This window comes from Cupressus sempervirens, chromosome 11 (assembly GCF_028749045.1).
Source record: "Cupressus sempervirens isolate cs-2001-9-10 chromosome 11, ASM2874904v1, whole genome shotgun sequence".
Taxonomy (NCBI): Eukaryota; Viridiplantae; Streptophyta; class Pinopsida; order Cupressales; family Cupressaceae; genus Cupressus; species Cupressus sempervirens.
Window position 1 is genome coordinate 502,514,493 of NC_143128.1, and position 27,381 is coordinate 502,541,873.

A 27,381-nucleotide genomic window follows, 5' to 3' on the forward strand; every position below is an offset into this window, starting at 1 on the left:
ATCTCATACATGCTAGTGAACTTCTATTTATCTCTGTAGAATCCAATATTGCATTCCATAGTTTGGAAGATTACTAATGCGATCTTTTTTATCTTTGGATATATAAATAGTAAATACAAATAGAGAGGGCCCTGATATCTCCATTAGATACATTCTACTAAAATTTAATGTATCTTTGCAGAATTTGACATTGCGTTCCATAACTTGGAAGTATTCCTGATGCAATTATTTTAATTTTTGATATATAAGGGCTCTAATACCTTAGTTGATTGGATAAGAAAATATGTTAAATCTACAAATTGAACCACACATGAAATAGATTGGAACAAAGGGGAAATTATCCTTGTTGGCCTTTCCAAAATAAGGCAATAGTAACTGCTCCATAATTGTTGTGCCAAAGTGAAATGCCAAATATGCTTCATATCCCAAAACCCTAAATGCAAACGTTGTCTGATATACACCATGAGAGAAATGCATTATTGAGCTAGCAGAGAAGATCCATTAACAATAGAGTAGAGTTTGCGAATTTCTTATGACATGCTCATATTTCAAAGTTTCAAAGAAAGGCAATAACATTACATAAAGGGCTTTGATCAAATCTAGGATAAGGTAAAGATAAAAGAAATGTGGACCTCATCAATTGCTTTCCAAATATTGTTTAGAAAAGAAATGTCCTCCCCATTATCTATTGCCCACACCTACCAGTACAAAAGAAGAAATAAAGCCATTATCTACTACCCACACTTGCTGACACCAAAGAAGAAGCAAAATGTATGATGTCAAACAACACCCATTTCAAATTTTATGGTGAATAGAAGTTATGATCCAAATAGAAGTAGATATGCTATAACCTTTTTAACTTCAAGTAAGTAATTTTCCATCTTCTGACTCACAGAATTCAATCCATGTTCCTTGGAAAAATGGTGAGCTTGGATCATGCTTCTTGATATAGTCCAAATAATGATAAAAAATGGACAAGTTAGAACCACAATTAAGCACAAAGTGTCAAACTACTGTCTCTCTACATAATATGAGAGAGATGTATAATTATTAGTTATTCAAATTGTAGTAAATGTTGACTTACATTTAAGTGCAACTAAATTGAGAACTGAACTTAAAATGAATTGCATTGTAGGAAATGGAAAGAATTGAACTCTCAGCTACTTTTAGAGTAGCAATTATATTTCTTGTCAACCATTTGACATCACTTCCTAAAATTTTAGGGAAGGATATGTGTTGGGCTTGACATATCATTGAAAGACATCACATTGGCAGTACTCAGATATCCTTCCCAGCAAGTTCTTCATAAAATGCATAACATTTGTGATCAAGTTATAAAGAATTCCTTCACACTTTATTTTACCTGAAGTTCTAGTCTGGGTACATGTGGTTTAGCATCAATAGAAGGTGAATCAATGTTCTGCGGCTGTTAAGAGAATGATAATTTGTAATTTGTCAAGACTAGATTTCCAAACATGTAATATCAACCACTAGCTAAAAAAACATATAATCTTGGATCTGACACTATCTATTTTGAATATGAAGATTACATCTACTTCAATTCTTGTAGTAAAAAGAAATTATTTTTTCTAGCAAGAATTTTGAAGTGGTACCTTGTTGAGTTATAGAGAGGCCCTATTGGAGAAGAAGAATAGCTTTTAGAAGACTCTGAGAGATAGTCCAAAACCTATGAGAATGGAGAAATGTTCATTCCTTTATTAGTTGGAAATAATAGAGAATTATATTTTAGTTCCATGAAAGATCAAAGTGGCCAATGGAAATGGTAAATACTATATAGCACAAACATGTGACATAATAATACTAATGCACCTCCAAACAACCTACTAAAAAGGAAACATGAGTAGTGCACATACCTATAGCACAAGTATCACAAATAGATGGCTAAGGAAAATCAGAGGCATGTCTAGTAGATAATAATACCTATACTAATAGAGAATAATACACCACTACTTTAAGGAGGGAAACCTCCAAATAACCCCAATGAGAACACAATTCACAAATATAATGATAACATAACTTACCTCTAGCTTCTAATTGTGCCATGGCTGCCATTAAGGTTGACTACAGTGCTTAAAAATAGTGCTTATGATGACATAACTACTTATAAATAACTATAGTAATGATTTTAGAACCTAAGAGTTAATATTTCCACATGCTCATTACTTAGAATCGTATGCCCATAATAGGATGAGGGGTGTAACATTCCCTATCTTCTTGACAAAAGGATTGTCTTCATCATTGATAAACTATGGAATATTTTGCACAAAATCTTCCTTTTCCCACACAACATCTTCAAAGAGGGAGTTCTACCATTTAATCAAATACTTTGTGATTATCCTTGACCAAAACCTCTTGGCGCATGTTTCAAGAATTTCCTCAAGATCCAAACCATTCTACCCTCCTCATCAAACTCAAATAACTCAACTAATGCTAGAACTCTTTGCCCAAAAAGATTCTTCAAGCATGAAATATGAAAAATTGGATATATTTGTGTTAACACAGGTAACCCTAGTTTATATGCTACACTACAATATCTTTCAACACCTTATGAGGAAAATAATACTTGGGTACAAGCTTGTTATCTTTTTGTTGTTGTTTAAGCAATTTTTTCTTATCTGTCTGTAATTGCATAAATGCCCAATCTCCCACTTCAAAATTTCTTTTACTACAGAGCTGGTAAGCCTATCACTTCATTCTATTTTGTGCCATGGCTAGGTTATCTTTGAGACTAATAAGTCCCTCTTGTTGATGTTGCATGATTGTTTGAGCCAGTTTGGGTGCATCGAAAAAGAAGAGGTGATTTACAATAATTGAAACCCATATAGAGCCTAAAATGTAGGCATATTAGAGTGAGGATAAAAATAAGTGTTGTTGTGTCTTTCTATACCTAGCCATTTTTTAAATCTAAAGTAAAACATTAGAGGTACACTTCCAAGCATTTTCTGACCACATCTATTAAGTTAGGGATGATATGAGCTACAAGTAGGAAAAGTGTTCAAATATGAAAATAAGTCATAAGATCATGATCACTTACTATAAATTTTCCCATGTAGTCTCTAAAGTATGAATAAAAGTTGTTGCAACAATCTTTTGAGTGTGCCAAAACATAAACGTGCATATTTGTTGAGACAATCCACAACCACCACACTAACTTTTTTTCTTTCAAATTTGTGGAAATCAATGATGAAATCCATAGATACCTCCTCCCACCTTGGGATAGATAGGATTGCAAAAAACTTGGAGTCTTAGTTGTCTCCCTTTTATTTTATTGACATACAAATTTTTTAACATCACTTATTAATCCCTCTCAAAAGAATTTTTTCTTAATTCTGCATTAAGTTTTCCAGAATCCAAAGTGCCCAAAGATAAATGTGTAAATTAGGGCAAATACTCACCCATGATTTAAAAAAGGGCATTTCATTCATGTTATTTTAAGGAAAAAAAAGGATAATTTCTCTACTACCTTTTCTTAGGTTTATAAAAAGGTACATATTTTTAGAAAATTATTACGCAGTCACGCATTGTGACAAGTATGTAGTCAGAAATCTTTTTGACAAGCCAAATCTATTCTGAGAAAGTTAAGGGTAGTTCAAAATATAAGTAACCTCAATAGCCACTTGAGTTTTGATCAATTGAATTATGTATTGTCACTAGTACATTTGAGACCATTTTTCGACCATTAATGGTCAAAATTTTGACCCAATTTTTGACCAAACTTCTACCAACTTCAAGTCAGAATTTTTTCGGTCGAAATTTTGACCAACCTTATGTTGGTCGAAAAACCTCAATTTCCATTTGCAAGTTTTGAAAGGAATTGGTCGAAATTTTGACCAATAAAGGTAGAAATTTCCACCAATGAAGGTCAAAAGGTTTGACCAAGCAAGGTAGAAATTTCGACCAACGAGCGTTAAAAATTTCGTGGATTAAGGTAGAAATTTTGACCAATGAAGGTAAAAAATTTTGACTAGTGAAGGTCAAAAATTTTGACCAATGAAGGTAGAAATTTCGACCAACGAAGGTCAAAGAAGTTGAACCAAAAAAAGTATAAATTTCAACCAATAAAGGTGAAAATTTTCAACCAACGAAGGTAGAAATTTCTACCAACAGAAAGGTGTAAATTTTTTTCAGGCATTCTATAAAATAGTCACATGTCTTGCGTATGATATGACATTTTGCATGCATCCTGCACTCTCTCATCCGACTGATGATGGATTACGGAGAGTGATTTGAAACCATGATGCTAAAAAACACACACAATCAAATCCAAAATGAACTTGTATTACAAATGGATTGTGGAAATCTGATATTGTTAATTTTGCATGCATGTCTACCAGGACAAATATATGTTTAAGTTGTGATTGTCCTGGTAGACATGCATGCAATTTTACCAATATCAGATTTCCACAATCCATTTGTAGTGCATGTTCATTTTGGATTTGATTGTGTATTTTTTAGCATCATGGTTTCAGATCACTCTACGTAATCCATCATTAGCCGGATGAGAGAGAGTGCAGGATACATGCAAAATGTCATATCATACGCAAGACATGTGACTGTTTTATAGAATGCCTAAAAAAAATTTACCAGTGAGTTGGTCAAAATTTTGACAAGATAAATTTTGACCAATGGGTTGGTCAAATTTGGTCAAAATTTTGATCAATGAAGGTCAAAAAATGAACCCAAATGCACTAGTATGCTCGCCAAGTTGACTCTTTGAGTTTGGTCATCAAGTCACCCCACCAAAGTGCCTCAACAAGGTCAATCTTTAGGTCTAATCATCAAGCTTACTCACCAAGTCAGCTCGCCATGTCACATCTCTAAGTGGCCTCGCTAAGTCAGCTCGCCAACTTGCCCCACCAAGTTGCCACTTTAAGCCCACTCACGATGTTAGATCGCCAGGCCGGCTCCTAGCCAAGTTAGCTCACCAAGCTGACAATTGAAGTACGCTCACCAAGTCGACTCTCTAAGTTTGCTCACCAAGTCCGCCCCCTAGGCCAACCCTCCAGGTCAGCTCACCAAGTCACCCCCACCCAGTCACCTCAATGAGTTGACTCATTAAGTTAGCTCACGAAGTCGACTCACCCAATGGTTTTACCACCTTGCCCCACCAAGTGAGCTCACTCAGTGTGCTTACAAAGTTGCCCCATACAGTTGCTTCTTTAAGCTCGCTCACCATGTAAACTCACTTGGTTGGCACGCCAAGTTTTGTCATCAAGTCACCTCACCAAAGCACCTCATCAAGGTTAGTCTTTAAGTACACTTAGTAGGTCATCTCACCAAGTTGCTTCACAAAGTCACCTCAGCAAATGGCCTTGATAAGTCAGCTCACCAACTTGCACCACCAAGTTGCCACTTTAAGTCGACTCGCCATATCAGCTTGCCAAGCTGATTCTCATAGTCAACTTGCCAAGCTGACAATTCAAGTACGCTCACCAAGTCAACTCTTTAAGTTTTCTCACCAAGTCTGCCCTAGGTCAACTCTCCAGGTCAGCCCACCAAGTCACCCCCACCGAGTCACCTCAACGAGTTGACTCTTTAAGTTAGCTCACCAAGTCTACTATTCAAGTACGCACGCCAGGTCAGCTTGCCAAGCCCACCAAGTCATGTCACCAAGTTCATTGTTCCAGCTTTGTTACTTTTATACCAACTAAAGCTTGTGCTTCGACTATTGACTTGACCTATCAGAGGCTCTGCAAATGATTCTTCTTTTACATTGACTGAAGGAAGTGTATAGCCTAAAATTTTATTTGTACTTGCAGAGTTAAGGGCACTACTAAAAAATGGCCCAATTCTTGATGTTGATGGTTGAACTTCCTAAAATAAGAAAAGACGACATCAATGCATCAAGAAAATTGTTATGTGCTCTACTTTTCTAACAGAATTATTGGAAAAGCACCCAAATGCTATTGTAATAATCAATAAAGCACACAAAATAATAATATGAAAGATTAAATTGTATAATGAACATATAACCTAGTCAGACTTAAGCCAAGAAATATGACATAACTTCACATTTCATTACTTTGTAAGTCCAATAAGCAGGAAAGCCAACCTGGTTTAATATAGTTTTTCCAATTATAGTTACCTTTTGGTCAACTTAACTAAATTGCTAATATAATAATATTTTTAGCCCAACAACACTATAGCCGAGAGTAGAGTTGTTTGGGAGCCTTCGTATAAGGGCTCGTGTGCCTTCTCAAGCAAAAGTATATCAAGACCATCTTCATCATCATTATTAGATTCACTAGTACCATCATTGTGAGCCTCTTCATCACCTGCCCCAATACCATCTTCTTCAATCATGTCCTCTGGCACATTATCATCTTCTTCCATGAGAGTGTTATCCTCAGCTTGGATATTCACACCTCCATCTTCCTCCAATAGGAAATCCACATTCAGAAATGGACAAAAATCGTGGCCCCCTTCAACATGACCATGTTGCCTACAATGACTCTGGGCTGTTGTGATTAGAATTCTTCGAGTCTTTAAGCCTTTACACTTCTTGCAAGTACAATAACATTTATTAGGTTTTCTTCGGAACTGAGCCCACAATGCAACCATTGTCTCATTTTGTTCAGCGTTCATATTGTCAGGTGTGGTCTTTCATCACAGGAAAATATATCTACAAATAAATTGGACATCATGTGATTAATTTTTATATCTACACATATGGTTTTTCTTGATTAATGTTTTCAAATGTAACTAAAATGATCCTATAATTTCTAGAAGGCGTAGATGTTTGCAAAATGTGCAGTACCACCCTCCTACCAAAAAAACATGTCTAGTATAGAATAATGGATAAGATCAAGACAACAATAATACTGGTCCTTCTATTGATACACCTTTTGAAGGTTGAATAAGGTCATAATTTTGCTAACCCACTCTGTTTTATCTGCTATACTTTTTGCTTTCAACACAATTGCACTATGTGCTGGAATAGAAAGCCGTGAAACAAAGATCAGCAACCATTTGAGCATAGAAGGTGCCAATTTAATATACAAATATTTGCACTTGTAGTTTGAAACTTGAACCCCAAAAAGACACACACCTTTTAGTACTATTCTGTATGAAACCTTGTTGTTGATTTTGAATGTAAGTGATGGGGAGGATCTTGAACAAGGTTCTAGCCTCAACTACTAGAACTCACTTTAGGCTTTCTCCTAGCCTCTTAGGGTATTTATCCTATACCCTACTCCAAGGGAATCTTCTCTCTATTCCCTTATTACACTAATCCTCACCAATCAACTCAAAACTCTATTTCACCATGGGGTCTCCCTAGTGCTCTCATTGCACCGTTCTTGACAACTGGCTTCCAGGAGTGCATTCTTGGCTATATTGAATTCCAAGGCTTGTATTAGGTCTCATTCAATAGTTTTTAGGATCACTAAGTGAATTGGAGTATTGGGTTTCCAATCGATTTGAAGATTGCATAGTTAAGAGGGCTACCAAGACTAATAACAAAATTAGGCCTCCAAAACTGATTTTTGGCTTATATCTCCTCAAACCCTTAAGAAGTACTCAAAAAAATTTATAATTTGGATACCCTTTTGGCTCCCCTTGAATATTTTTTAGGTCTGCAACACCCAGGTCATCCGTAAAAGGGATTTCCAAAAATATGTCTATTTACAAGGGTTTCTTGTTTGTATGAACAGGAATATAGAGAGTTCTTCCTTCCACCACTCAAATGGACTCTAAATGACTGAACTCTTAGAATTAACTTCCTTCACTCACCACTCTTTCCTTCCATGAATTTGTATTGCACCCAACACCCCATTCTATGCCCCTTTCAAACACTTATTTGCTGATTTCATTGCCTAGCCGGGTATGCAAACTCGCCTAGGGCCTCTTGGAAAAAACAACAAACCTCTGAAAAACAAGACAAAAATACATATTTACATTGTTTATACAGTCTAGTACTTGATTCCAAAAGGCCATCATGGTTCCACCATTGGAATTCAAGTTATAGAGATTTCTTTGCTGATTGCTGTGTACAGACCAGCGAACTGGCAACTTTAAAAAGATTTTTCAAACTAGTAATGAAACTGATCAAAAAAACTCCTAATCTTTAACAAAGCATCTAAATTCCATACACTATAAAATCACATGAAAACAGCAACCCTATCAATCCATTAAAGGTGTGGATGAAGGGTGAAATTAGAAAACTGTCATCAAAATGCTCAGTTTGCTCTTCATTCCAATGCCAAAATTCGTACAAAAGCATATGCCCACCCTCAAACTAACTTGGATTGGTCTTAAATACCTCTTACCCATGTGAATCAATAGATCCCATAGGTTTCCAACTGATTCTTGAAGCCCTTATAAAGTTTTAGCACTTTTTGTCAATGTTGTCAAGCAACTTTGCAAAGTTGTAAAGTTGCCAAGTGCAACTTTTGCACTATTGTGCATTTAATGGCTCCATGACCTCAAACATGGTTAAATGAAACTATTTCCATGTAATTACAACTTTTAACATATTTTCCATGTTTCCCATCCTCCTGGGGTCTTGGTCAGTGTTTGACCATTCTAGGCTCTAACAAGCAATTTAAGCAATTTTGCCAACATAGAAGCAACTTGGAAACTCAAACACAACAAAAACCTATTTAAAAACACAACTCACACACTTGGGGCTTTATCCCATAGCCCTTATTCATGTGGTCTAGCCAAGGCCACTACAAGCCAAAAACGATTTAGGAAACTTGGCATATTTCCTAGGTGCTCTTGCACCATTCTCCCCCTATGACAAAAAAAAACTTAAGGTGGGTCAGTATTCAAGAGATCTTGACTGATACCTCTCTTTTTGAATTCATGTTCAGCTACCCATGTAGCTTCAGATTCAGGCTGGTTCTTCCATTTTACTAAATGCTCCATATAAATTCCATGCATAGTCTTCTTCTTTACTCTTGAATCTAGAACTTTTTCAGCTTGAGGCTTGGTTTGGAGAGGAATACTGATTTCTGGAATATTCTTATCTACCTCTATGATGTGTTCCTCTTCCATGACATTAGGACCCTTGTATTTAACCAAATCTTGAATGTTGAAGATGGGAGAGATGACTAGATTGTTTGGCAACTCAATCTTGTAGGCATTTGGGCCATACTTAGCTAGAACCTTACAAGGCCCTATCCTCCTCATTTGAAGCTTTCTTGGAACACCTTTTTGAAGTCTAGCCTTTTTCAAGTGTACCATCACCAAATCTCCTACTTCAAATTGTAAATCTCTCCTCCTTTCATCTACTTTAGTCTTTAACCTTTGAGTAGCCTCTATCAAGGACTTCTTGACCTGCTCATGTACCTCTCTCATGGACTGGGCAAAATCATCTGCATGTCCACTAATCTCTTCTTGATTCTTTAATTCTCGTAGCTCACAAAATCCTCTTGGGTGATAACCATAAACAACTTGAAAAGGGCTCTTACGGGTAGTTCTATTTGTGCTATCATTGTAGGCAAACTCAGCTTGTGGTAGGACTTGATCCCACACTTGGCCATACTCCTTTGTTAAACACCTTAGAAGGTTTCCAAGCACCCTATTAATTACCTTAGTTTGACCATCAGTTTGGGGATGGTAAGCTGAACTATGTGCCAAGTTAGTACCTAGCCTTCTCCACAAGGTCTTCCAAAAGTGCCCCATGAATTTAACATCTCTATCTGAAACTATACTGATTGGTAAGCCATGAATCCTTACAACTTCTTTGAAAAATAAGTGAGCAATATAGCTAGCATCATGAGTAGTCTTACAAGGAATAAAATGACTCATTTTGCTAAATCTGTCCACAACTACAAACACACTATCCAAACCTGATGTTGTTCTTGATAAGCCCACTATGAAGTCCATGCTGATGCATTCCCATGGCCTATTTGGAATGGGTAAGGGCTGGTACAATCCTGCATTTGTAGAAGTTCCCTTGGCCTTTTGACAAATCATGCATTGTTCAACATACTTCCGGATATCTCTTTGCATCCTAGGCCAATAGTAGAATCTTTCCACCAACTCCAATGTTTTGTTCAAACCAAAGTGTCCACTAAGGCTTCCATTATGCTTCTCTTGGATCAGATTTTCTCTCATTGATCCTCTAGGCACACATAATTGATTTCCCCTAAACAACAACCCATTTTGAAAAGTGTAATCAGCAAACTTGCTATGAAAATGATTGTTAAACTCTACACATACCTTGTAGGCCTCTGAGAAGTCTTCATCATCAGCATATAGGTCTTTGAAACCTTCAACTCTAATACTCTCTAATTTTATTTCTTGGATAGTAAGCAGCCTTCTACTTAATGCATCAGCTACTTTATTTATCTGCCCTTTCTTGTGCTTGATGGTGAATGTGTAGGATTGTAGGAACTCCATCCATTTGATGTGTCTTAGGCTCAACTTCTCTTGAGTGTTGATGTAACTCAATGCTTGGTTATCAGTGTATACAACAAACTCTTTAGGTAAAAGATAGTGCCTCCACTTCCTAAGTGCTTGCACCAATGCATACAATTCTAAGTCATACGATGAGTACCTAGATTTGGATTCATTTAGCCTTTCACTAAAGAATGCTACTGGCCTTCCTTCTTGGCTTAATACAGCCCCAACAACAATATTACTTGCATCACATTCTACAATAAACAACTTGTCAAAACTAGGTAAAACCAAAATGGGTTTAGTAGCTACCTCTTTTTTCAACCTTTCAAACCCTTCATTGGCTTCTTTGGTCCACAAGAACTTAGTTTTTAGTCCTCCCTTGATGGTGTCTAATACTGGTGCACATATCTCACTAAAACCCCTTATAAAATTCCTGTAGAATTGTGCCAAACCATGGAAACTTCTTACTGCAGCCCCTATTTTAGGTGTAGGCCAGTTTAGAATGGTTTCTATTTTACTTTCATCCATCTTCAAGTTACCTTGTGAAACTACAAAACCAAGGTAAACCAACTCTTGTTTCAAGAACTCACTTTTCTCAAGATTAATGGTCAATTTTTCTTCTTGTAACTTCTTTAAAACAATTGCCAAATGCTTCATGTGTTCTTCTTTAGTCTTGCTGAAAATGAGAATATCATCAAGATAAACCACTACAAAAATGCCTATGTAGTCCTTCAACACTTCATTCATTAGCCTCATGAATGTACTAGGTGCATTAGAGAGGCCAAATGGCATTACTAGCCATTCATAAAGTCCTTCCGTAGTTTTGAAGGTTGTTTTCCATTCATCACCCTCCTTCATTCTGATTTGATGGTAGCCACTCTTGAGATCTATCTTGGAGAAATACTTAGCACCCCCCAAACAATCCATTAGATCTTCTATTCTAGGAATAGGAAACCTATATCTAATTGTTATCCTATTTATGGCTCTAGAATCAGTGCACATTCTCCACTTACCTCCTTTCTTTGGTGCCAAAACAACCGGTACAGCACATGGGCTAATACTCTTCCGAATGAGACCTTGGTCAAGTAGCTCTTGTACTTGTCTTGCAATTTCTTTATTCTGATCTGGAGTCATCTTGTAAGCAGCCTTGTTGGGCAATGAGGATCCAGGAACAAAGTCTATTTGATGACTAATAGATCTTTGTGGAGGGAGTGTGGCAAGTTCTCCATCACTTATGATGTCTTTGAACTGATCCAATAGTTCTTTTACCTCTCTTGGCAATGGTGTTTGTTTGACAACATCTTTCTCCTTTGGTTTCACAACTATGGCAAACCCAAATTCATTGTTCTCCTTGAAATCATGTAAGAATTCTTTTCCACTCATGAGTAGAACACGCTGATCTGTTGCTGCATCTATGCCTTCCTCAACAAGTGAATGGATTTTGTATGTCACTCCTCCTTTCTTGAATGTATACAAGTTCTTCTTCCCATGATAGACACCATCCCTATCATATTGCCATGGTCTACCCAAGAGTAGATGACAAGCATCCATGGGCAACACATCACAAAGAATTTTGTCTTGATATCCTCCAATTGAAAAATCCACCCAAACTTGTTCATTTACCAACACATTCTGCCCTTTATTCAGCCATGTGACTCTATATGGATGATCATGAGGAATATTTGTTAGCTTGAGCTTTTGGACAGCCTCTTCAGAGATGATATTATCAGTTGATCCTGAGTCAACAATAACTTTGCAAACCTTACCAAGTATCTTGCATTTTATTCTAAAAAGTGCCCTTCTTTGTTTAGGCTCTTCTTTGCTAGGCTCCTTGATCAAAACTCTTCTAAACATAAGATTTTCTCCCTTCTCAGAATCAAGATTCACTTCTGAAGTTATATTGTTGCTGCATTCTTCTTGAACATATGCTATCTTCTTATCCCCTTGGGAAGATGATGCCTTCTCAGGACATCTATAGGCTGGATGACCAAGTTGTCCACAATGGTAACATTTCATGTTTGCAAAATGTGAACCCCTGCTGAAATTGTTTGATCTGCCTCTAGCTCCACCACCAAATCCTCTTCCTCTAGTGAAATTACCTCTTCCACTTGTTTCCCCACTTTTCTCAATCAACTTGGAGTCTCCTGTGGCCTTGGGTTCATTGCTTCTTCCCCCATAACCACCTCTATGTCCTCTAGAGTCTCTCCCTCTTCCTCTACCCCTAGAGTTAGAGTCTTGTTTCCTTCTATTCTTATCTTCCACTTTGAGTGCCAATTGAAAACACTTATGAACAGTAGTAGGAGTCCAAAGGCTGATCTCCTCTTGAATACTCCATTTCAAACCACCTAAATATCTAGCCACCTTGATGCTCTCCTCCTCTTGGACCTTGGATCTCAAGCAAATTTTTTGAAACTCTTCAGTATAGGAGGCCACATCCAAATCTTTTTGTCTTCTTGTGTAGCTGGATTTCATAGTCTTCAGGCAAATAGTTATCTCTGATTTTTGCCACCATAGCTTTCCAATTAGAGATAGGTTTCTTGCCTTCTCTTTCCCTCTCTTCTTGAATGAACTTCCACCATGTTAGGGTTGGTCCCCTTAATCTTGCTTTGGCAACCTTCACCTTTTGTGCCTCTGATACGCCTTCACATTCAAAATGGTTCTCCATCCCTTCAATCCATTCCATGACCAACTCTGAATTCATCTTACCAGTAAATAGGGGTATCGCCTCAAGAGATTTGCCACCCAATGCCTTGATGGCTTTAAGGAAAGGTTCCTCTTGTAATGGAGGATCAGGTTCAGGTACATAGTCCTCTTCATTCTCTTCCTTTCCCTTTTCTTCATTAATTTCCAACTTCTCTTTCATTTTTCCAGCTGTCTCTGCCACTTCATCAAGCTTATCTTTCATAGCTTCTAAGGCTTCCTCAAGGAGCCTATTTTTCTCCCTTTGTTCTGTCACTTCCTTTTCCAACTCAGCATTTGTTACCATGGTGGTTTCTCCCACTGACTCACTTCCAAAATAAGACATACACAATGTCTTGTCCCAAACCTTTCAAGGCTCTGATACCAATTTGATGGGGAGGATCTTGAACAAGGTTCTTGCCTCAACTACTAGAACTCACTTTAGGCTTTCTCCTAGCCTCTTAGGGTATTTATCCTATACCCTACTCCAAGGGAATCTTCTCTCTATTCCCTTATTACACTAATCCTCACCAATCAACTCAAAACTCTATTTCACCATGGGGTCTCCCTAGTGCTCTCATTGCACCGTTCTTGACAAGTGGCTTCCAGGAGTGCATTCTTGGCTATATTTAACTCCAAGGCTTGTATTAGGTCTCATTCAATAGTTTTTAGGATCACTAAATGAATTGGAGTATCGGGTTTTCAATCGATTTGAAGATTGCATAGTTAAGAGGGCTACCAAGACTAATAACAAAATTAGGCCTCCAAAACTGATTTTTGGCTTATATCTCCTCAAACCCTTAAGAAGTACTCAAACAAATTTATGATTTGGATACCCTTTTGGCTCCCCTTGAAGATTTTTCAGGTCTGCAACACCCAGGTCATCCGTACAAGGGATTTCCAAAAATATGTCTATTTACAAGGGTTTCTTGTTTGCATGAACAGGAATATAGAGAGTTCTTCCTTCCACCACTCAAATGGACTCTAAATGACTGAACTCCTCGAATTAACTTCCTTAACTCACCACTCTTTCCTTCCATGAATTTGTATTGCACCCAACACCCCATTCTATGCCCTTTTCAAACACTTATTTGCTGATTTCATTGCCTAGCCGGGTATGCAAACTCGCCTAGGGCCTCTTGGAAAAAATAACAAACCTCTGCAAAATAAGACAAAAATACATATTTACATTTTTTATACAGTCTAGTACTTGATTCCAAAAGGCCATCATGGTTCCACCATTGGAATTCAAGTTATAGAGATTTCTTTGCTGATTGTTGTGTACAGACCAGCGAACTGGCAACTTTAAAAAGATTTTTCAAACTAGTAATGAAACTGATCAAAAAAACTCCTAATCTTTACCAAAGCATCTAAATTCTATACAATATAAAATCACATGAAAAAAGCAACCCTATCAATCCATTAAAGGTGTGGATGAAGGGTGAAATCAGAAAACTGTCATCAAAATGCTCAGTTTGCTCTTCATTCCAATGCCAAAATTCGTACAAAAGCATATGCCCACCCTCAAACTAACTTGGATTGGTCTTGAATACCTCTTACCCACGTGAATCAACAGATCCCATAGGTTTCCAACTGATTCTTGAAGCCCTTATAAAGTTTTAGCACTTTTTGTCAATGTTGTCAAGCAACTTTGCAAAGTTGCAAAGTTGCCAAGTGCAACTTTTGCACTATTGTGCATTTAATGGCTCCATGACCTCAAACATGGTTAAATGAACCTATTTCCATGTAATTACAACTTTTAACATATTTTCCATGTTTCCCATCCTCTTGGGGTCTTGGTCAGTGTTTGACCATTCTAGGCTCTAACAAGCAATTTAAGCAATTTTTCCAACATAGAAGCAACTTGGAAACTCAAACACAACAAAAACCTATTTACAAACACAACTCACACACTTGGGGCTTTATCCCATAGCCCTTATTCATGTGGTCTAGCCAAGACTACTACAAGCCAAAAACGAGTTAGGAAACTTGGCATATTTCCTAGGTGCTCCTGCACCAGTAAGACTTATAGCTACAGCATCAGAACCATTTGCCTTTTTTGAGTTTTTAGAACTTGATTTAGCTAGAGCTGGAGAATCAAAAGTACCATCATTAATTCATTTATTCAAAGACATTAATTCATTAAAAATTTTTGTGGTTCTTGCTAGATAATGAAGAAAACCAAATACTCCATATAAAATTACACAATGGATAAACAAACAGAAATAGTCAATCTCATTTTTCCGTTACTTGATTTAGAAGTTTAAAGGTTCCAATTACAAAACAATTTTTGTATCCTTCGGGGAACTTTTGAAAAAGACCTAAAGCCTTTACAATCACAAGAGATCAACTTATAGTATACTTAAATGTTAGTAAAGATCTGCATTGTAAAGTTTCCTGGAAGTGACTGGCGCACATTACAATTACTATGCCACTTAGGCACCATGATATTGCCACATAGGAACTACGATAAACTTAACCATTTCTATTACTATGCCACTAGCATAAGAGTCCTACACCTTATCAGTCAAATCCTACAACTCTTGTCATCTTGGTGTGACCCTTGACTAGAGGTGTATCCAACATCTTAGGATTGTCCTACAGTTGAACTAGTGTACCTAGGCAAAGGATTTCAGAACTATGAAGTTAACCTCTCATCCTATCCCACTTGAACTTAAGTCATGTTAGATCATGGGGTTACTAAGGAATAAGATTCCCTCCTTTGGTATTCGAATCCTAGAGATACATGAATTTAACTTCTAATTACAACTGCTGAAGAACATCATCTCATAAATTATAATGATTCTTGTCCATGGATTAGTTTGGTAAGTGTAATTGTAATTTAAAACTTGGCTCCAATGGATCAAATGTCGCTATACTTGGAATTGCCCCACATCTTGTCCATTTGTAAGTTTGATCTGATAATTTAGAATTCATAAAATACTTGAAAGTGTTATAATTTTCTAAATAGAAGAAATATCTTCTACCATCATATTACATGCTAGAAGGGAGAGAGAACATACAAAATTTAGTTGTGTTACTGGTAGAGTCCTTTGACTGTTAAAGTATCACTTTCATATGCTTTGACTTTTGAGATGCAAAAATTCAAAGCTCATTGTTAAGATAGTTTCATATTATAGCAGATGATTTTTTTTCCATTTACATATTTTATTTTCACATTAAATTCAGTCTCTTTGGTTTTGTCCATCCTATTGTCAACTGATGCAATGGTTTCTTCTTCTAGAGTATTTAGTCAGTTTTCTTATTTAAAAACTATGGTGATTAGCACTACCATTTTTTATTACCAAAAAGGATATACAACATACTAGTAAATGATGTCATTACAATTTTCTCAAGGTTTATTATTTCTAGGTTGTGTATGTTACTATCTAGGCTCAAAAGTTTAGTCTTTTTGAAGATTATCTTATAGGAAGAATTATTAATGTTTATATTTCAAGAAGAATGTAAAGTAAAAATGTAGACATGAATACATTCTTGGGCATGCTATAACTATAGAAGATTCAAGATCACATATGGAAAGTTTTAAAGTAGAATAAAGAATTGATAGTCTCTAGGGAGCTACAGCTAAGAGGTTAGGAATTTTGTACATTCTAACTATATATGTTAAGGAATCTTAATGGAAAGATCAAATTAAAGTAAGATTTTAGAGAGATTGGCTACAATTAACATGCCAAAACCTTTGAGAGTTATACAAGGCATAGGTGACTTGTAGATGGAAATGTATGCTAGAAAACTTGGTGTAGTTCTTTATTACTTGAGAGGGGATCTCAGTGATAGCAATCAGTCACTACCTATGTAGTATTCTAAATTAATGCAAACCTACACCGAACACCAGCAAAAGGAAGGAAGCAGAGCTGAATTTGCATAGTCTACTCACAGCACCCACCTGTAGACACTTGGACCATTCTTGGTTCAATTTGTAAATCTCATTAAGAATGGTTCCAATTTTTGCCATCGCTAGATAAAAAAGAGGGATGTCAGAGTCATTGCCAATTTTTTCACCATTCTTTATGCTGAAATGGAGATTCAGAAATGCCTGTAACAAAATCTATCGGATCACACGTGTAAAATTCAAAATAATATACATCCACTATTCATGTCACGTCATCCCCAAAATAAATGAAGATGCATAAAATAAATGCAACAATACTAATAAAAAGAGGATGAGGATAAACTAAATGTAGAAAAATGCTTCTAAATTGTCTAAAAGGCTCACTTAGATATAAACAGCGGGGAAAGACTTCTTTTGAAGGCATGGAAGACTGGATAATCATAAGATAACCATAGTAAATTCTGGCCTAAGATATAAGACAGTTCTGATATGCATAAAGGGAGCATAGGAATTAAGGAAGGATTGATGGAAGAAGGGAGGGGAAGATAGTAAGGAAGTACCTTCATTTGGTCAACAATGATGAAGAGTTTGACCTTATTTGAAGGGTGGTAATTGTGAAAGGCTGTGACCAATGCAAGGGGCACATGTGGTGAACAGAAGTGACTCTTACATTGTAAGATATAAAGAAGAGGTTTTGTTTGAGGAGGGCATCCAAGGGAGATAAAGTTGGGGAATAACATATTAATTTAAAGTGGTGATTCAATTTTTATGACAGGTGTTGAACCTTCCACGAATAATATATAAAAGAAGAAATTTTTTTATGATCATTTACCATTCATCACTTCCAAATACATTAAATCAACACACAATCATCACTCCTCAATTTATGAATTACAACATTCATTTAGTCATCATTCACTAACTATCAAATTGTCAAATCAAAGGAAATCATTCTATCATTCATCAAACATTAGTTGGGAATAAAACAGACTTGCAATCAATTCTTCAATTAATTCAATCTATGTGCCTGCTTTATGTAGCTTATCTTGCAAAGCCCGTTCATAAAAGGAGTGTAAGCAATAACATCAGGTGGAATTTCTTTCTTGTCCATTTCTACCCACAGTTTAAAAGCTTGTTCTACATTACCATTCTTGAGATGTTCACCAATCAATACACTGTGTATAGTTTTGTCACGAATCAAACCTTCTCCAAAAATTTCCCTCAAAAGAAAATGTGCCTCCTGTATATTACCTTCCTTGCATAACCCAATTGTAAGAGTAGTATAAGTAATCACATGAGGCAAAATACCACTCTTTACCATATTATCAAATAGTTTGAATGCAACACTTGTGCAAGTAACCCTGCAGTGTCCAGTAATAATGATATTATACGTAAAGTTTTTTGGAGCCAGACCATTTAGAATTAGTTGGTTTAAGAGTCTGACTGCTTCTTCTAGCCTTCTAGCTCTACAATGACCTGAAATGAGCTGTAAGTGCACATATCAGGAGGTATGTTCCTTTCAAGTATGTAATGTAATATTTGATTGCCTAGCTTTTCTCTGCCAAACTTGAAATAACAAGCAATGAGAGTGTTGATCCCTAGAGCAACCTGGCTAATGTTGACAGAGAAATGTTCTTGGACATTTCAGGAGTGGATTGAAATTCAAGAAATTAATTTGGATTGTGTTAAGTATTTAAGGAAGATGAGAATTCTATGATAGTTGAGCAGCTATATTGGTAGGGTTTTTGCTGACATCTTGGAGATATTCTCAAGGACTTTAAATGTAATGCCAGTTTTTGTCCTTTAAATAAGGTAGACAGCTCTACTAATGTAAATAAAATCAAGATAAGAAATTTCCACATTTCATTTATGATACATTGGGGTCCCAATGTAGACCCATCACTTCTAATGCAATCAAAGAAAAACTAAGTGAAAGGCCACCTTTCAAGTAACTCTTTACACACAATCTCTTCTAACATAAACAAGGAATATAATTAACTCATAACTTGCATTTCATTTGAGCAACCAAGATCAACATAACATAAAAGTATTCAGAACTCAAGTTCTAATTACAAGTTGTGATCCATGAATCTAGTTGCAACTACATTTATTGGCACTTAACCAGCATACAAGGTCACCAAACTTTAGTACCCTTATTTTATGTACTATACTATTAACAAATAACATCATCCTCAGTTTCTTTTTCTAACAACCCTTGTTGTTCTTTCAACACCATAATTGATAATATCACTGTTTACCTTCAGTGTTACCTCTATCTTTTCTTATTTTTAATCTACCTTGGCAGGATTCTTGGCTTATAATTCCACCAAAAGTAACCCATCTTTTTCAATGCTTTTTATCATGTATAGTATAGTCATCTACATGCATGGTCAATATGATCAGATGCCAACAACTACACTCAACCTCCACTAATATTAGTTGTAGATAATTGTAGGTAATAAATATTATTATCTATACCAACTTCATAGTCAACAGTTAGAATATTGCCTAACATTCTTTAAAATGCTCAATAGTATAGTTGTTGCTATCATAATAGTTGCCAAAGGTCATGTAGTTCATAGGCTATGCTTGTAGAACTATCCCATTAAGAGCAAGTAGACATGAAGTTTGAAATGATAATATCCAATTATAGTTCTTGCAACAATAAAGAGAACCCAAGAAATTGCAACAAAGAGAACATATAAACATTCAACCGGATTAGCAACAACTTTTAGTAGGAATGCACAAAAGGTCCAAATGATCTTGCACCATCTTATCCTTATTGAGATTTCAAGTCATTGGTTCTTTTCTTTCAAGGAAACTAGCTTTTAAGTCTTGTCTTTGCATGGGTACACCCTATTCTCCATTCTAGAATGTCCATGCTTTTTGGTACATTTTCAAGATATCTCTTTGAACAAATGATTTTTAATGCAATGAATAACCATGGTACTAAATGGTGCAGACGTTTGAGATCCTTGCTTGGGGTTTACTGATTAGGCATGGATTAGGAGGGTTCAAACCATTAAGCTTTAACATGTGATTTAGTGAAAATAGATGGTCCCTTGATGTGCCATCTAAACCAAAATTTCCACCCCACCTCCTTTGCCTCAAGAATATCTTCAAACTCTCCTAGTTTGTATATAAGTTTCAATATATAGGTGATTATGCTTCATCCTTTTTTGACATTTCCTTCCTCTTTGGAGATTCTCCTTGGGTCCTCCAAGCATTGGTGTTCTTGGTTTTTAAGGTCACTTTTATTTTCTAGTCTATTGACATTTCTTTGGAGAGGTTTCATCATCTTTCAATCTAGAGGTTTCCCTCCTCATCTCTTTTTGGCAAAGAGGTGAGCAATCAATCCATTATAGGATATATTTATTGTTGACACATCTAGATCGCTTGGACCTCCCTTTGAATTTTTTCATCCTCAAATTGGCTTCCAATACTTTTGACATGTTGTAAATGGGAACATAGTTGGACCCAACCATCTTCAATATCATTGTTCTCATGGTTTATGGATCCCACTTAGTTGATGAATGTATATTTACAAAAATTATAAGTTGAGACTAAGCACTATTTTTTAGAAATTTAAAAGTGTGTCACATTGTTCTTTCTAGGAGTGGAAATTTGGGAGGATTTTATTTTTGTAGTGTCTTGTCTACTTTATATGTGTGGGTACCATTGTTTACATAGAGATTTTGGTAGATCTAAAATGCTTCTGTAATCTTGATTAGAGATGCTTGCCTCATTTTATTCTCAATGTCACCACACTTTGTCATATCTATCTTCATGAAGGCCTAGAAACTACAAAACTTATTACTTCTTTATTTTAACTTCTTGTAGATGCATTTAAGCACAATTCCTAGACTTGCCAAGTCTCACTAACTCTTAACATGTTCTTAGTTGAGTGACCTTGGTCGAGTCCTAGTGGTGCATGAAAATTATCTAAGATAAAACTCCTAGAAAGTTGTTTTTTGTCGAGTCCTACCAAGTTTTAGCTAGTCTTGTTGAATTTTTTTCAAGTCCTGAGTTGGCTTAGCCTTGCCAAGTCTTGAGTTGGTTCAACCTTACTAAGTCCTAAGCTAATTTATCCTTGCCAAGTCCAAGACTCATTTCTAATCATTTAGGGCATTTTCGATACTCTCAATATAATCATAGACATTGAAGTTAGAATGATTGCATAAGCAGGAAAGTGAGCATGCTTCTATTGCAGATGTTCTTTTAGGATGCCTCACGCATCCAATATGGTTGTTGCATGTTGTTTGCATGAATGTTTCCCTCTGAAGCATAGGCATCGCATAACCTAAATATTTTTCAAAATGTTCCCCAATGGATCTAGAAGAGGTAGCATGGATGTGTAGATCGAACGACTTCATAATTCCCTTGTTTTATGACATGCAACCCTACGATGTTTGATACTCTATTTTATGAGGTGCATTCGCTCAGGCATTCTAGAAGCATTGCAGCCATTTAGAGCGACAAGATGAAAACACTATCGAGGAATGGAAGAGAGCTCTTCATCAAATCTCTAGTTTCTTTGGTTGGTCCCTCCAAGAAGAATCTAGGTAAGTAGTTAACATAATCTTTTAATTGTCAAGTCAAGACCAAAGATATATGGCAGAATGGAAATAACCATGTACTACAATATAGAGAAACTTTTCCCATTGAGATGTATTTTACATCCTATTTTTCCTTCCTTTTAAATCAAGAGGAGTAGAAGCCATGGCCTTGCTTGCCTGAATATAAGTAGATTTAGTGTTGTTGAGGAGCTTCTCCATTTCATACACCAAAACTTGTATTCCTTCAATGAGCAGCTCTTCAATGGGGCTTTTGTATTTCTTACAATCATAATGTTCTTCATATCTTCACCTCCTTGAAATTATTTATTGAGAGCCGATCCAACATTTTGTCATGTTTTCGTGCTAGATTAACCATGACTATTTTCCCTTTTGTCTGAAAACCAAACTAAAATGATTGAGTAAAACTAGTTGTCAAACTTTCATTGTTAAGAGTAAAGAATAGAGTAGGTGTAAAAATTAATAACAAACTATAGCATGTGTTGCAGAACGGTGTCAAAAATTGATTCCTTTCCTCTAGTAATGGGAGATACACAATCAATAGTTAATGAATGCTACTTATTAGGGGATCCACCTTTTCCCACACCTCATAACCCTACAATCCTATCAAATTTATTTCCTTTTCCCTTCGTTTCTTTCAGATCATTAAAAACAAAAGGACGTTCTTCATAAATTACAGAGAGAACACAAATTAATGGCCTTAAGAGGCAGTAGGCAGACCACTTGCGAGGTTTTTAAGAATTAAAGCTAACAAATGCAATGAAAGATGTATCTTATTTGGAATCTTTTAAAAAATAGTCCAGAGCAAATAAAAAATAAGATTACATTAAATTATATAAATATGGCCAACTCTTTATATATTCACTTCGTATGAACTAAGAAACTGAGCGATGTAAATTCTAGCATTAAAAGTATCTGGTATGATACAGTGCTATATCTCCAAAGCATGAAAATATTGAGGGTTTTAATGAACGATGCAACCTATCACTTTAAAAAAAAATGTATATGCTACCAGATTAGGTAATGACATGGACTTACCTCACCTCAAAGACTTCCCGCACGTGGTGCACATGTAGACAAACCCTCCTTCGGCCGGCGGCAAAATGACGACTTGTTTTTCCCTTTTTTCTTATGATGAACCTGAGTTGGTCAAAATTTCAACCAACTCGGGCATAAATGAGTTATGTGAACCCAAGTTGGTCGAAATTTTGACGAACTCGGGCATAAAAACAAAAAAAAATTTATTCATCAAGCATTTTAAGAGCATTGGTCGAAAATAAAGGTCAAAATTTGATCTAAAATGTACTAGTGTGTACAACTTGTTGGGTCTAATGAGTTAAATAGACTAATGATTCTATTGTATTCTTTGAGGGAATGTCCATGATAGCCAAAAAGACCCAAATGATCTCCATTTTTTCTTTGTTATTGCTTTTAGAATTATATGCAGTAGGTTGGTTGCAAAGTTGTTAAAACATTTTCATTTTGTCTTGGTTTCATTGATTTAGAATATCAAGAATTTGCAATTTATGGACAACAATGTATTGAAGCATGTATGAATATAAGAGAAAGAATAACATAAACATATAACATGACATGTATTCTTTGAAATGAAAGCCATCCAATAATCTAAGCAAAATAAGAACTATTGAAGTGTAACATGCCTCATTATGCACTCTTGATATTGCCAAAGTTGATAGAATTTTTTTCAACTGTGAATAATGATATATTATATTTACCTCATGAATGTTTCCTCTAGGATGAAACTTAAAAAAAGGTAGGTATCTTGTGAATTTCACGTAGGCTTTGTGGTCTAAGGGTTCTTGTACCTTTTACCTATATTTAGCAAGTTGCTTTCCATAAACTCCTTGTTTTCAAATTCAGGCCATGACAAAGAAGATGGAACAAATGGAAACAAAAATGGAAGCCAAGGACAAGGTACAATTATCATCTTCATTTATAGAATGATTTTGTCTTTCTTTTACATTATTCCTTCTAAATTTGTAGCATTTCCTGAATACAAAAAATAGAGGATTTGCAAGGACTGTACGAATCTCAAAAACTTCAAAGTGAAGATTTATGCAATAAGCTTGAGATAACTGGGGTCTATATAAGTGTATATTAGCTTTCTTTGACAATCACTTTTACTTATGTGTCCTCATGGGCCTAAAAAATTTATGCTAGCTTGTAGAAAAATCTTGAGGATACAAAGTATGCTTTGAATGATCTAGAAGAGAAGCATAGACAACTAAACTATATACTCAAAGAAAAGGAATTCATCATCTCCAATTTTCTACAATCTAGTTAGGGGCAATTGTTGATATCTCCAATATTTGTTTTTCTCATTTGAGTCTAATTCAGCTCTATCATTATTCATGTACTAAAGTAGGATTTTGATACCAATGTGCAAAAAAAGAAATTGTTGACCAAACTTGCTGGATTCAATTAGAACTAGAGAGCACATCAGATGATGTATCAGGACTATTTGCAAAAATTGGTAATTATTGTTCTGTGGAATAATAAAGAACTTTTGTTCCTTGAAAATTGATATCTATCGTTCATATGAGGACTTTTGATCTTGAAATAAAAAGTTCCTGGTTGGATGCTAACTCCACTCTTTTTATTTCTTTAGAGCAGAAGGATAAGGTAGAGATAGGAAATAAAGTTCTTGTCCAAACTTTTTGTTCACAGTTAACTCAGGAACTTGAAGTTTTGCATAAGATTGTTGAAGATTCTACAAACCAACAACAACAACATCTAAAAACTATAGAAGAGCATATGCAATCCTTTGTATCCACAAAAACTGATTTAGGGGTCAACAACCTTACTATTTTTAACTCATTCAAATTTATTACATAAGTCTAATGTAAGGTCATATTATCTTCCAGGCTACAGAAGAACTTAGGAGTGGGGTTCAAAAATTGAAGACAATTTATGACTTTGGAATGAAAGGCCTGCATGACCTAGCAATTGTGTTGGATAGAAGCTCTCTCTCTACTTTTCTTGAACTCAACACAACAATATATGTCCATGCATCTACACTTGAAAATGTAATATTTCTTGATTTTTGGTCTAAGGTGTATGATCTGATGAATAACAAGTTTATGTCTACTTTTTGTTCACATACTTAACCATTCATCAGGATTTATGAATAATAAGTTTATGCATGTTTTCTATCTGGTATAAAGTTGTTAGGAAAAGTTGTATTAGATGATGAATCTTTGCTGATTGAACTTCATGGCACTCTTTCAAAGAGTGCACAATGGCTTCATATGCAAAATAGAAAAGAGAGGTTGTTACATTTGTCATCTTAGTAATAATGTCTATTGAGAAATTTTGTGGGATGCAAAGTCTTTTACATATTCATATTAAACTACCAAGATAACTTTTATTTTTTGTTAAATATAGGCTATTTAGAGAACTATAGATTCCACAAGGGTTATTTCCAAAATCAATACAGATTTCTTTGCAACCCTTGAAAACCATGCATCTAAGCTCAATTGTTTTGTGGAAGACATGCAAAGAGTTCATGAAAAGAAATTAGAGGATCTCAAAAAAAATATCAAGTAACTTCAAAAAAATCCAGTCCTCTTGAGTTATTTTTCTTCTTTTTGATAATAAGATTATCTATGCCTTGAGGTATAACAAGAATTATACATATTGTTTTTTCGCATACAAGAGTGTTCTGTAAATGAGGAGAAACAACTATTGGACAAATTTGCAGAAATGCTGACAAGTTCAATTGCTCAAAAATCACAATTAGTGAGTCTTCTCTTATATCACACTTTTAATATTGAAAAGAGTTTCTTTGAAGTTTAACATTGTGTTCCACACCAGTTCTTAACATCTCATTAGTTTCCTACTTGTAGTATTTGTTTTAAAATGGAGCTAGTTGTGCACTATTTTCATAAACAAATTGAATAGATTTCTGTAAATTGCAAAAACCTTGTATAGAATAAATGCAATAATGCTTTCTATAGTTCTAATTAAGATATGCAACTCCTAAAATTCTTATTGATTTATTATCCTTCAGGTACAATCTATTGTACATGATTTACATGAAAATATGATCAATAATACTCATGAGTTATAGGAAGGAATGTCAAATATGTGACATGACACATTTGGTGTATAGAATCAATGAAATATATACATGAATCATGTTGAAATTGACTATGTCAAGGACACAACATCAATGAAAAGGGGGCACAACTCTATGAAAGAAACTATACAAGAATGGTAGGGATTTAATTAAATTGTTCCTTAAATTTTAATAAATACATTCTATGAAATTTTATGTGCCATCTCCTGAAACATCCAATTTTTGTGTATAGTATGGCAAAAATAACTGTTGCTGGAGTATAGTGGAAGAGTGCACAAGAATCAATGCAAAAACTTGAGAAGAGCAATATTGAAGTCGTTGCTTCAATAATCAAGTATTGGGCTATACTGACCCCTTAAGTATTTTTTCTTTTCCCATTTCATTTTTGAGGTTGCATTTTGACATAATTGACATAATTCTGGCCTTGCAGGAGTCGTACAAAGGCAAATCAACTTATTTTGGCTATTTCTATACATTCTTTATCTTCCACCAATGAGGAATTTTGAACTAGAAATACAAACCTCATGTCATCCATTGATTGTAAGTTATGGCTTGGTTTGAAGATAAATTTAATTCCAATGCTATATGTGCGTGCACGCACACGTGTCTCCATAATTAACCTGTGACAGTTGTGGATATAGGTTTATTGGAATTGGATCATGAAATCTACAAAAACATTCAATCTACACTAGCACCTTGTTCAAATGAATTCATATGACTTAAAAAGAGTCACTATGGAGAGGTGGAAGAAATAAGCAAAAAAGCACACAAATATCTTGAAGAGGAGTACATGATAAGTAAAATTTTCTTGCCTAAGGTAGTGGAAGATTGATTTACTGCACTTCATATTTCTAAATCATGGTATTTTTCAATATATGAATAACTAGGAAGATTGACCTTCTTGTACAACACTGAGGAGATAGCCTATAAATATACCAAGCATGGCTTTAATTGAGGAGTTGTAGACTCTACCTTTTGATGAATTATTGTAGGAATTTCAAAAGATAAAATATAAGAATCGCTTAAAGCAAGAAAATGGAGAGCTAAAACATTTATTGTTAGAATTTTCATCCATGAGAGAATCAAGAATTCCTCTCACAGCCATAAATTGATGGGTTTGGGGAAATTGGCATTCTTTTTAGTAATTTAATTTTTATTTATTAGTTATTCAAAAGTAGGAAAAATGGGATTGATTGGGGTTTGGGATTTATCTAGTTCTATAAATTATGTACAGCATGCCATCATAATGAAAATGAGGACTTCTAGCATTAGAGAAGGGCACACACTGGACCCTTAATGTTTTCTAATCATCCATTTAGGAATAGAAAGGACCAAGCAGTTGGAACACTATTAAAAGAGAATGTGACTCTAGAAACGGGTTGCATTTTACCCTTTGGGTTTTACATGTTATGGTTCCTCTTCTATAGTGAAGCAGATTCATTTCTAGAATTTCTTGGAATTTATTACCATACTTTAATATACATTATCACAGTTAGATATTTTTGTATGGGATTTAACATCTTACAAGTCCCTGGCCCACTTCAAGTATTAATATGCTTATTAATTGAAGCAAAACTATATAAGAACTAATGCTACTGTATATAGATCTAGAGGGTATTTAAGGTTTAATACTCATCTTTTTGCAAGATCCCTCCTTATCTTCTAATTATCTACTCTATGCTTTTCTAATCAGGGAAGTAAATGTATGCTGTAAAAAACACAGGCAATGTAGACTTAGGTCTACATATCCATGTTTTAGAGTATCTGTGGCATTGTTTTGATGGTGAAAACAATACTGATAATTTTGA

At 35.3% G+C, this 27,381-nt stretch overlaps 1 pseudogene; it reads left to right on the plus strand.

Annotated features, from left to right (window-relative positions):
* Nucleotides 1–23,131: 23,131 nt before the first annotated feature.
* Nucleotides 23,132–26,685, plus strand: LOC149530567 (kinesin-like protein KIN-5A; annotated as a pseudogene).
* Nucleotides 26,686–27,381: the final 696 nt, after the last annotated feature.